This window comes from Oryzias latipes (genome assembly GCF_053564925.1).
Source record: "Oryzias latipes strain Hd-rR chromosome 1 unlocalized genomic scaffold, Olatipes_Hd-rR_3.1 chr1_Y".
Lineage (NCBI taxonomy): Eukaryota > Metazoa > Chordata > Actinopteri > Beloniformes > Adrianichthyidae > Oryzias > Oryzias latipes.
In genome coordinates, this window is record NW_027616335.1 from 5812501 (window position 1) to 5825000 (window position 12500).

General features: G+C 37.8%; 4 long non-coding RNA genes across 4 annotated transcripts in view; 3 read left to right on the forward strand and 1 right to left on the reverse strand.

Moving 5' to 3' along the window:
• LOC144990460 (uncharacterized) overlaps positions 1-767 on the forward strand; it is a 3101-nt gene extending 2334 nt beyond the window's left edge. The window contains exon 3 of the long non-coding RNA XR_013654451.1: positions 645-767. This is a non-coding gene — a long non-coding RNA (uncharacterized LOC144990460). The remainder of the gene's footprint in view (positions 1-644) is intronic.
• A 966-nt stretch (positions 768-1733) lies between these two features.
• Positions 1734-2783, reverse strand: LOC144990255 (uncharacterized). Its single transcript, XR_013654263.1, has 2 exons — positions 2106-2783; positions 1734-2030 (listed from the first exon to the last, which is right to left on the reverse strand). It is a non-coding gene; the product is annotated as an uncharacterized LOC144990255 (long non-coding RNA).
• A 507-nt stretch (positions 2784-3290) lies between these two features.
• Positions 3291-12500, forward strand: part of LOC144990254 (uncharacterized) — an 11298-nt gene continuing 2088 nt past the window's right edge. Inside the window, exons 1-3 of the long non-coding RNA XR_013654262.1 lie at positions 3291-3632; positions 7339-7434; positions 8382-8540. This is a non-coding gene — a long non-coding RNA (uncharacterized LOC144990254). The remainder of the gene's footprint in view (positions 3633-7338; positions 7435-8381; positions 8541-12500) is intronic.
• Positions 9844-11330, forward strand: LOC144990435 (uncharacterized). The gene is made up of 3 exons (XR_013654427.1): positions 9844-10193; positions 10923-10976; positions 11194-11330. It is a non-coding gene; the product is annotated as an uncharacterized LOC144990435 (long non-coding RNA).

Here is a 12500-nt window from a genome sequence, read left to right on the forward strand (position 1 = left end):
AGTGAAATATTATTGGATGTTGATCAAAAATGATACATATATATTTAAACTGGAACTTTTCTTTTGGAACAAATGGATTCAAAGTTTTTTTTAAGGAATTAGTAGCAAGATTACTTTCATAAATCTTATAAAAACTGCCAGACAATTAGATTGGACTAAATGTTTTTTTAATTCTTTTAATTCTGTTTTAATATAAAAAATATGCTGTGAATAATGCACATTAAAGTTGAATACTGACTTCTTAGTGTCATGAAGGTTTTTGTGAAAATTCTAAAGATATATATATAAATTGACTTTGAAGCAAACTGTTATATAGTTTACTTACAATAGAAACCATGCTTCATAGGTTAATTGGCAACTCTAAATTGTCCATAGGTGTGAGTGTTGTGAGTGTGAGAGTGAATGGGTGTGTGATTGTGGACATTCTACCCTGCGACAGACTGGCGACCTGTCCAGGGTGTCCCCCGCCTTCTCCCACAAGTGGGCGGGATAGGCTCCAGCGCCCCGTGACCCCAAAAGGGAAAAACGGAATAGAAAATGGATGGATGGATGGATGGATGAAAAATAAAATGGAATATTTATGTGATAACAAATTTAAATGCTGAAATAATTTAAGGATGTGATTTTTGTTTTTGTGATTTCAGGGAGAAGAATCAAATCAAAAGACCCTTTGATTGTTTTTATTTTGTTGTATTTTTTCTTTTGGTGTTTTGTTGATGTTCTATGTTTTAATAATTTCGTTCATAAATGATAAATTTAAACATTCACCTCACTACTCTTGCCTCTTCATTTCTGCAATTGGGTCATCCAGATACCCTCGAAACATTACACTGTGACCATCTCAGACCCAGCAGGAAGGAGTAACTTCAGTGAGGTTTTTCCTCCACCTGAGGAGGGATCTGCCTTGAAGCAGGACAGGCGCAGCTGTCTGTCTGGTATGCAGCAGCTTCATGATCGCCTTTCCATACTGGTGCAGGCACCCCTGTCTCCGCCCCAACTGACTCGACTGGGACACCCCGAGCCGTTTGATGGAACTGCTGCTCTCTCCTCGTCATTTCCGCTTTGACTTTTGTCCGAGTGAGTTTCCTTCCCAACAGAGCGAAGTGGCCTTCGCTCTGAGCTATTTGACGGGTCAAGCCAACAGTACAGATTTTGTGCATTTCTCACCAGAAGCAGACATGTACCGTTCTATATCAGGTGATTAAAGATTCCGATTGGCTATAAACACCTGGACATGAAAGGGCAGGGTGTTTTCTAAGACCAGACATAATTGTCGTTGATTACAGGATGACCTGGAGAAGGTGGCTGTCAGAAGGTCAGTGATTAAACTGATGGATAAAGGGCTAGAGCTAAAGAAAAAAATGAAACCACTCCAGAAGCAGACATGGCAGCTGCTTCTGCCAACAACAAAAAGGTTCTTGGTTCCAAAAATGTTAATGTTCACAATACTTACAATATTGATTTGCATTCAGAGTTGCTCTTCTGCTCAGAACAATTGCAAAAAGCTTTCAGCTCATATTCCATTTTTTAATACCTCCTTTTTTTGATAACCTTTTTGTTTCTTTATTAGAAATGAAATGCTAGAAAATCACATTGTACTTGAACTTTTTAACAAAGCAAATGAATCTCATAGAAACAAGTCTCAATTTGAAACTTTCATATAAATATATCTGTAAGGTGACCCCAACAAAGACGTTTTTGCTGATTATTAATGTTACAGAAAAACAAGTCTGGAAACAAAATAACTTTATTGGAAAAATGTTACTCAGAACAAATTTACAGCCTGTTAGAAGACAAAAACAAACATTTCCTTCAGAAATAAAGAAGATTTTACTGCTCAACAGTCAAACATAATTCCTTGAGGCTTCAGCACAGAAAAGCTTTAGTTTAAAGCACCTCGATCCACATAAGGATAAGCTGAAAACTCTCCCAGTTTGTTGCCGTCAGCATCGTAATGCAGCATCCGGAAGCATTTGTCACAAAAGAGACACGGGTCGCTGGGAGCAAACTGGTCACTAGTGGTGTACCATCTAGAAGTGTCAAAAAGATGGAATTATTAGTTTAAGAAAAGACTAATATTACTGGGAATGTTTGTTTTTCCAAACCTGGTAATAAAGAGATGGCAGACGGCACACTTCTGTGTGAGGACTTTGTGTTTGTGTGTGAGCATAGGGTACAGCTTCTTATCCAAGCAATCGTATTTGTGGACCAGCCTGTAATGAGTCAAGAAAGTTAGGATTTTGAGGTGTTCACTTCCACGATTCCAAGAGCTGCTTTCAGCTGTGGTTAGATGAATGCAAGGCAGCTTCACTTCAGCTTTTGCTCATTTACGCCACAACCAACAAAGAAAACCAATGAGACCAAACCAAGCCAGTGAGCCAAAACTCAACAGATTACTGTTTACTGGGTTTTCTCTCAGCGCCTTCCTTCAGGGGTTTGTCACCATCAATCACACCAGAATTCACTCTTGTGATTGGGCTTCAGTTGGAGAGCGGATGCACTTCCTGACTCAACCCCCTGGCTCATGGAACCATGTGAGAGTGCCCCCATGTGGTCCCTGTAACTTACTGCATCTGGTGGTCCCAGATTGTCATTTATGTTATATAAATGCAGCACATATGGAAGGAAATGTCTAAATGTGGTGAAACTGAGACATAAATTTCATGAGGTTAATTTTTACATTCGGCGCCCCATACTTTCTGGCATTTTCAACGTTCAAATGCTAATATAACAGACTATTTTCAATCCTCTTTATTGTTATATGTTATAATGGGACATTTCATCTGGAGGAGGCAGTAGCGGTTCTAGGCACGGGCCGTCCGGGCGGTGGCCTGGGGCGGAAAACTGAAGGGGGGCGGCACCGGCGGCTCAGCCCTTGTAAAATATTTTATGCACCATTATTGGTTTACTTATGTCACAGTTTGAGAGTTTGTAACAGCCTGAACCTGGCCGCGCCGCCGCCCTCGCCCCGCAGCTGCGCTCTCCTGTCTTTGAGAAGTAGACACAATGTGTGTGAAGAAGGAGAAGGGAGGGGGCGCGGGGTGAGCACGGAGCGCCGCCACGTTTGCGCATGCGCAAAACCTGGCTGGCTCATCTTTCAGGGGAGGCGACGGTCGCGGGCTTGATGAAAAAAATAAAAGTAAAAACTGCGACTGCGCCGTCATGTAGCGAATGAGCGCCCCTGGCTGTAGCTGCACGCGCTCCTGCTGGAAATGTGTGAAGGAAGGGGGGGGCTGCGGGGAATCAGTTTTGGGACGCTTCCAAATTAAGTGGCTAGGTGGGGACAAGGGCGGGGGTTTGAATCTACTTTATAAAACCTCTTTATAAGTCAGTCATAAGGTGACATTCTATAACATACATTTTAATAAAGGTATAAAAAATATATTCTGCTTTTTGGGTTAATTTTGTGTGAAATGCCCAAATAAAAAAAATGGCAACACAAAACAATGCTGTCACTAAGGTGACAGTTGGTTCAGTCGACGGACTTGATGCCTTCTTCGTGACGTGAGGACATTTATGCCAAACAAACGCCAAAAACATCTAAAATATGGAGAAGAAAAGGTCAAAGCCATCTGGTGCCCAATTTAGAAAGAAAAGAAAAGAAGAAGAGGAGAAAAGAGATAAAGAAAAGGGTAAGTCCTCACAGCTTGATGCATGTTTTTTCCAAATTCTAATGCTACCTGCCCTACAACAACGTTGCCGATGAAAACTTTATTTTGGTCGATGACCAACACTGAAGTAGGCCCAAATGTTGCAAATAGCGTCATTTTTTATTTTTTTTAGATTTTATTCTTAAAAATTTGCTCTGCCTTAACTTGTAACATTAGTTATGATTCATGTGTCTGTCTGCTCTGCTGTAACACAAAGGTTTTGTTGTGTTTTGCTGTTGTATACTAGTTCATAATGTTAAAAAAGCTGTGATGGTTACACAGCATGCTGCTGCTGCCATAAGATGCTAATGGGGCAAATAATTTGAGATTGGTCATTAATTAATAATCATTTGTGGCAGCCTAAACGTTTTCCCAATGTTTTTTTGACATTTAACTGGGGATTTAGGGGTTAATTTTGAGCCTGCATATGAAGTTTATTTTTTATTTGTTTTACAAATGTGGGGTTATATTTTTAGCCAATAGAATTTCCATAAATCTATAGGTAGTTTTAAAAATGAATATTTACCATTTACTGCAACTCTATGGGGACCAAACATAATGTAACAGGTCATAACTAAAAATGTGCCAATCAAAGGATTGAAGACGGAAAACATGAGCTAATTTTTCTTCTCTGAAGTAGAGATCGATATAGAACATGACAATTTAAATTTCCAATTCATAAATGTTTTTAAAATATTTATTTTATATTATTTATTTAATATTGAGTTTGATTCAATATTTTCTTAGCTAACTGTATTTTTGCCATGCTTATGGTCTTTTATTTTTTGTGTTCTGATAACTTTTATAATGCTGTTCAGAATTCTGACATCTTTTGTATCCACTTCTTAATTTCAATGACAATAAAACATTTCAGTTGACAAAGACAAACAAAGTTCTGTTGTGACTATGGGGGGGGGGGCGCCTGGGGAGGGTCTCGCCCGGGAAGTAATTCAGGGTAGAACCGCCACTGGGAGGAGGGGGCGTATGTAAAACTGTTTACGTCTGCATTGGTGTTCTACGACGGAGTTTTAGGGCCACGGTGAGGAAAAAAAATTATGGCCAACATGACGAGATTAAAGTCGACATGACGACTTTAATCTCGTCACGTTGGCCAGAATTTAATTTTTTTTTAAAACTCCGTCGTACATTTCATAGCATGTCCGTACCAACGTGCGCTCTGAATGTTGTGCAAAAGAAAGTTGCCTGCACTTTAATGATCACCTGAACCAATCTGGCAACCCAGATAATGACGTTAAGCCACTCTTCAACGATTGGTCAACATCACTGCATCTGAGCCTGGCACAGTGTGCATTTACGAGCGTATTTTGTTTCAATAAAGTTGGGAAAAAGAAAAAAAACGAGCGCATTTTGTCACACTGATCAAAGCGACAACAAGAGTATGGAGTCCTATACTGTTCATAATTAAATAAATAAATATTTAATTCAATAAATAAATATGGCATCATGCAAATACACAATCAACCAATAAATCTCTCATAAATATATAAAAAGATCATGAAATTGTGAAAAACCTGCACACTGATTTTAAATTAGCCATTATATTATTCAATATATTTCATTTTGCTTTAAAAACCTGTTCATTATTTTAAAACAGCATTTTAAAATATTCATTTTATTCATGTGGAATATTATTATAATTCTACTTCTTTTTTCAGAACCTTGGATTTCAAAATCAATATTTTCCAAAGTACCTTTGTTTTTATTTCATGTTGCTGTTTTTCACAATGGCGTATTTATTTCATGAAGAGCTTTTTCAGGAGAATGGGTCTATCTGTCAATCAAACCAGACAAGGCGGAGACACTTTTGTGATTGGCTACTTCTTTACTCAGACATGAGCAGCAGCACCCTGACTACATCGGTCGAAGATGTTTCAGCGAACGTGACGGCGCGATGCCCACTCCTCAACACTAGGGGGAGTGTGCACCTCAACACATCCACAGTGTTACACGAAATTGGGCAGTTTTGGTTCTAAATTTGCGGATAAAAGTGGCTTTGGGCGAGTGTGCATAATTCAGGGGATTTTGTGGTCGGTTCTGCAATTTTCATCTTCTCGTGAACATCTAGTAGTGGTCTAAGTTAGGCTGAGTGGTCGTTGGAGTTCCACAAAACTTCTATGAACTTGAGTTCATTAAACACACCATGCCGCGTGTGGGAGGAGCTAGCAGCCAACGCTTTAGCCTGATAGCCACTTGGAGCTGTACCTGTGTTTATCTCACTTAAAATGCATGGATGCACAATCAATGCACATGGAGAATGTTAAGAGATCAGGTTTATTTATTTTGAATAGTTCCACATGATAACAATGTTTCCATGTTTGAGTTCATGAGATCATCCCAGAGAGGCTCTGCTTCAGCTCCTGCAGTCAAACTACGTCAAAATTACGTGTAAATCAGAGAGCCCAGCGTTGTGTGTGTGTGTGTGAGCGCAAGTTAAGGGTCTGTTGTTCAGTTCGCCAGAAAAGTAATAATAAAAAAGTATATCCAAAGTATAGAGACTGAATCTTTTAATAACCCGCTCTGGAAGCATCTGAACGGGGAAGTGATCCCAAATCAAACCCCGGATCTCCGCTGCGTTTTACAACCAGAAAGAGAAACTTTCGCAGGAAAAGTTCAACCTTTTTCCCGAGAGGGGAAAAAAACAGAGGACCTGATTTATAATCATTGTCTCAATGAAAATAGAAAAAATATCATAAGGTTCAGGAGGCCCGAGCAGGCTTGTTACGCTATCCGCTGCTGCCTGGTCTGATTCTCTGTCGGTCCGCCAGCTCGCCTCCTGCGAGCCGACATAAGGCACGACGACGTCAGACTGGATCTGTGAGCTCAGACAGCAGAGCTGGTATGGCATGGCTTGCCATAGAGCTGTTACCTGCAGAGCAAAGGAGAGCTGAGTGAATGACGTGACAGTCAGGAGTGTTTCACGGGGAACTTGGACACGTGAACAACCGGAGCTCCTTTGGTCCACACAAACCCTCAAACTACAAAAACAGAGTCGTCCATGTTCGCACATTTTGCTGCAGACAGATAGTTTGTATCAAATGTCAGCAAAGCCGCGCAGATATCGCCGAAATTTGTCCTCTCTCTGACTGGCACACCGCTGAGCGGGTATCGAGGAATAAGAGTCGATTTCCATGGATGAGCCAATGAGCGTTTAGATCCCGCCCACTTCCACTGATTGACAGATATACCCATTCTCCTGAAAAAGCTCTTCATGAAATAAATAAGCCATTATGAAAAACAGCAACATGAAATAAAAACAAAGCTACTTTGGAAAATATTGATTTTGAAATCCAAGGTTCTGAAAAAAGAAGTAGAATTATAATAATATTCCACATGATTAAAAATTAATATTTTAAAATGCTGTTTTAAAATAATGAAAAGGTTTTTAAAGCAACATGAAATATATTGAATAATATAATGGCTAATTTAAAATCTGTGTGCAGGTTTTTCACAATTTCATGATCTTTTTATATATTTATGAGAGATTTATTGGTTGATTGTGTATTTGCATGATGCCATATTTATTTATTTAATTGAATATTTATTTATTTAATTATGAACAGTATAGGACTCCATACAAGAGAACTTGTGAAGTGTTTTTTTTTTCTTTTTTAAATCATCTATGGATTGACTTCTGCATCTGTACCTTTTTGTTTTTTAATGTAAATAGGAAATCCATGACATTCACACCAAGCACACTACTGGTCTTCACGCCCTGCCTGTTTATCTGCACGAGGATGTCTCTGGAGTTTTTAAAACTTGCACAGTGAGTTTCTTTAACAAATGGATACCACTGTTTATTATGGAAATGGTTGATCAAAATACTATCTATAATGCTAGTCTATCTATAGTTTCCATAAATGGTCTGCTTTCTTTGGTGTCACTACAAATTAACTGAATTGGCATATTGTTTCTTGTGATAAGATCTTCAGTAAGACAAACTTGAACCATATTAGTGTGTTTCATCCCTCTTCAGGGAGGAAGGAGAGAATATGTAACCCAAAGAAAACTATGATAACCGGAGGGGGTTAAAGTTTGGCCACAGCTGTTTATTTGGGTAACATAAAAATTAAAGGAAACTAACCAACAAAACACCACAGGTGGAATAGATGATGATATAACTTAAGCTCTCAGGCTTTATAGCAGGACAACCATGACAGAAATGAAAAAACACAAAATCAATCAAAACACAAACGAAGTCCACAAGAGTAAATGTAACAAAAAAACTAAAAGGGAAACCAGAGGCGTTCACCAGCTAATGCCAGGCAGACAGCAGGGGCAGGCGGAAGAAACAATCTCCTCTCAGGTATTCAGCCGCCTTTGTAGCAGAGGATTCTGGGAGCTTTTAAAGCTTCCCTCCCAGCCAGGTGATTGGAAGCAGCCTCAGTCAGCTCTGCAGTGGGGTGGGGGGTGGAGTCAGCAGCTGTACAGGAGAAGGACTTCTGCAGGAGCTACAACTCAGACATACACATACCCGCACAAAACAAGCGGACACAACCAGGGGTCGTAACATAGTTTATCAGCTTAATATGTCTGTTTCACTGCATTTAGATTCTGTGGTAAATTGATTGATTTGTGTGTAGAGCAGGTGTTTTCTGATAATCACTGTAGAGGTATTGGATTTTTACAGGATTCTCTTAAATTAGGATATACTGTATTTTCTGTTTATTCGATTATGATTGGCTTCTCTTTTTCTTTTTTAAATTAATTCAGGTCGAGTTTGATGAGCCGGAGCTTGATGGTGTCGCAGTGGGGCTTCTTACTGTCATCAATGACCATGACTCAAGTCCAGTGCACTACGAGCCTGTCAAAATCTCTGTGATGGAAAGTGATGAAGTGGTCAGCCTCCCTATATTCAGTGATGCCTTCATGGTAATGTTTGGACTCATCTATGCAATGCACCTCAAATATCCCAAACCACTGACCAACACGTTTGAAATTCGCTCAAAAGATTTTACTTGGTCTAGAAGCTGGTAAACTACCACCCAGGTTGCAGACCCTTAAAAATGACTTGATGGTACATGTGTAAAACTAAGTTGAAATAAGAAAATAATTTTGCATCACACTGCATTTTAATGCAAAAGTAAAGCAGATGTTTGGCTTGATTTTAGGTTTCTTTTAATATATTTTCGTTACACAATTGTGGGTTTTGGTGCCATTTGAATGTGGCGAATGCAAAACAGTTATGTTGAAGAAAAGTTCTCAGTTACATTATTGGTGTAATTTCTTCATTATTTTGGATTCTTTATTTTTCTGATCACCTGATGTGTGAGAAGCATAGAAAGTAGCCAGTAACTAGTATTGATACTAAATTCAGGGAAGCTGGAGGGTTTAATCTTTAAAATGTCGCTATACAAAAAAAATGAAGTTGGTAAAGTATTTTTTTTCTTATATTACAATTTCAATATACATAAAAACATTTATTTGATCTTTTATTGATTTAGAATTTATCAAAGTGTATGATTTTTTTTGTTTTTACCATTGTACAGAAGGGAGTGAGCCAATAAGTTAGACAGATCTTTATAACATTGTGCTGTATTTAAGTTCCTGTTACTCATTTCTTTTAGGCAATCATTTGCCTTACAAAATTTAAGTCTTGAATTTTGTGGTTTTGAGTTTCCTAACTCAAAAAAATTAATTACCCCTGTACTTGACGGTAGCTAATAAAATTAAGTCCTGTTCAAATAAAATTGTGGTGTTGTGTAATTATTTTTTTTAAGTTATGCAAACTTATTACTGTTGCTTGAAAACTCGAAATTAGTGAGTCATAGTGACTGATGACAATTAAGTTGTCTTAACAAGACAATGTAAGTCATATTTACTGTAAATTTTTGATTTCCAAAAAATTAACACTTCTAATTTAACTGTTATCAAAAAATACAAGTAGCACACAATTAAATCTTTTAAGTTATGGAAAACTCTGACTTTTAAGTTTATTAACTTAAAATAATTGTGGCAAATGATTGCCTAAATTTTTTTAAGTAGGGGTAACTTATTCGGGTTTACAGTCACTGTCACTACACTGAAAAAAGTAAACCATTGCTGTCATCAGTTTGATGTGTTTCTACTCATTGCATTAATATAAAAATTTTAATTTACTCTCTTGAACTCTTTTTATAAGTTATGCAATGTGTCTTTGTTTTTTTTTACTTTACTTTAAAGTAAATGATAACAGGGTACCAAAGTAAAATTTTTTCGTTTTGTGAAAGCACAATTATTAGGTTGAGTTTGATGTGCGCATGCGCACTAAATGAAATGCAAATTTGGCGGGCCGTATTTCTGCCATAATCTGAACTGCTTCTCAGAGCGACAACTCGACAAGTAAGGTAAAACAACATCAACAAAAATCATTGTATATTAATTAGTTCAGTCGTTTTCTCCTTGTACATTTAAACGAGGATTTCCTTCACTGCCTGGACACAATTTTCAGACGACGTTAGTCGGTCCCCAACCCCCAGCAGCAGTAAGTTTGTTTGGAAAAGAGGAACTAACCGCCGCCCGGAGACCGACAGCAGCAGCTTAAAGGTAAGTTCTTACCTCTAATAAGACAAAAGCACTAATTTAAATACAGTCGGCAGTTTTCGAAGCTTGCATTGGTTTGAGTTTTCCCCAAGAATTTTAAGCTTTTACACTTTCTGCTGCAAATTCAACTCTCAGCTGTGCAGTTAAGCTAGTGCAGTTAAGCTAACATTTAGCACTAACAGTGAGGCTCTCATGCCGTATTTTGCGACTGGTGAATTTACTTTAATAGGGAGTACAAATCGATGCAACACTGCTATCAAACGCTGTTTGTGGTGTATTTGCTGTCGAATGTTATTTACTACAGGAAAACACCTATGCGCCGTGTTACGTTATGTTACACCGGATATTTTATTGAATTTAACAGGGACAACTGCTCTCCCCGAACCGACCGTTCACGCATGCGTGAATATCACGTCACTTGACAGAGTATGTCGTCGGAGGTTAATAATAATAAACCTATTAAATTTTTTATAATGATTGAACAAAAAAAGAGTTTATGGGATACGGCAGCAGGATCCTTAACACTCAACACAGACACATTTTTAATGTCAAAAGCGGCTGCAGGAGCTTGTGACACTTCCCAGTTTTTCCCTGTTGTCAACATTCAAAAAATAAAAATAATCAGAGAGAATGACTCCAAACTGTGTGGCTGTCATTATCGTGTATGATCATTGAGATTTTCACTGTCCGTAATCATCTGTAATGACTATTTTTATTTATTTTTTCATAAAGACACTCTTCGGTTTCTGCTCTGCATCCTGTCTGGAAGCCTTTGACTAACTTTTGGTAAGTTTTGTTTTGTTTTGTACAACCTATGCAATTGTGATGAAGGCCCAATCATAACATTGCTCTCCCTACACCCTGAAACACCTGTTTGTTTTCCGCAGTTACTCATCGACGTGGAAATGTAAAGACTGTGCCCATACTTATTCAAGACGATCTGAACTCCTAAAACATTACAAACTGGACCATCATCATCCATGTTCTCTGATTTCATTTTCAGATAAATGCAGACTTCTTGAGAGTTACAACAATTATTTTGGAGGCAAAGTTTTTTGCACAGTTGGACAAACACTCCACCAAACTTCTAGAGGTCATCAGGAGCACTGGAGGGCGTGTGAAAGAGCAGACCACCAACATCTTAGAAGTTCTGGATTAAGGGTCTGTATGACATGAGTGGTCCATAGAGTAGTTGTGTGGTTAGGTGAACTTTTAACTAATGACAAGCTTTCTTTTCAGATTGTTGACATTACCATCAGAGGAGAAGCCATCCTAAAATCTCTGATGATCTATTAGGGTGAATCTTTTGAGCACCTCATTAAAGAACACCAGGTAAGGTTATCCACCTCTCAACTATGACACTCTTTTATGATGTAGGAAATGGAACATGGCACTGTATGGGTTAAGATGACTGCCAACAAGAAACATATTCATAAAGATAAAGTTGTGCACAAATACTAAGACTTTGTGCACAACTTTGCCAAAAAAAAATGAATACAACATTTAGTTTGCATTTGACATTTCTGTTTTAAATTTTCTTTGCTTTGAATACAACTTTTGCTTAACGTTAACAGTCAAAAATATGTTATGGGGTCACAGGCATATGTATCTAATCCCGAAACATTGATAAAGCAAAGTGAGCATACACATTGAGGCTTATTTATTTAACTAAAACAAAATTATACCTTTTAGAGCAACGCGCCAGTTGTCATATGTTAATTTTTTTTATGTCTGCAGAACGGTCTGGACAGTGATGCTCCGCAGATTGAAACCATGGCGATCTTTTTCACTGGGAGAGAGGATCTTCTCAGTCCACCAACAGACATCAAGATAGTGATGGATGAAAAAAGTTTTCAGACTGAACAGCCAGCTTTAAGTTAGTGTCAATTAATGTTTTTTTTTTCCCTCACTTAAGTGTATTGGTATTGGGAAACAGTTTTGATGTTTATACATCTTAAAGATGTCAAGTTTGTAAATTTGGATGTGGATATGTTCATGGAACAATAAATATTGTTTACATGAAGAAATGTGTTCTGAGTCTGTGTACATCAATATATAATTCTAAAGCTTAATTCAGTTAATTAGATTGTGAACCTGACATTTTTATCTGAGACAACTTTAAAAAGTAAATTGCTCAAAGATTAAAAAATGGATTATATCAAGTCATTTTTTTCAGGTTAGATAAAGTAGAACATTTCCATTGAGTAAAAAACAGAACTTATTTATTTTGATTTAGAGAAACTCAAAATAACCTCACAGAATCAGTTTAACCGAAATAAAAAAAAATAGGTTAGGCTAAATTATTCATTT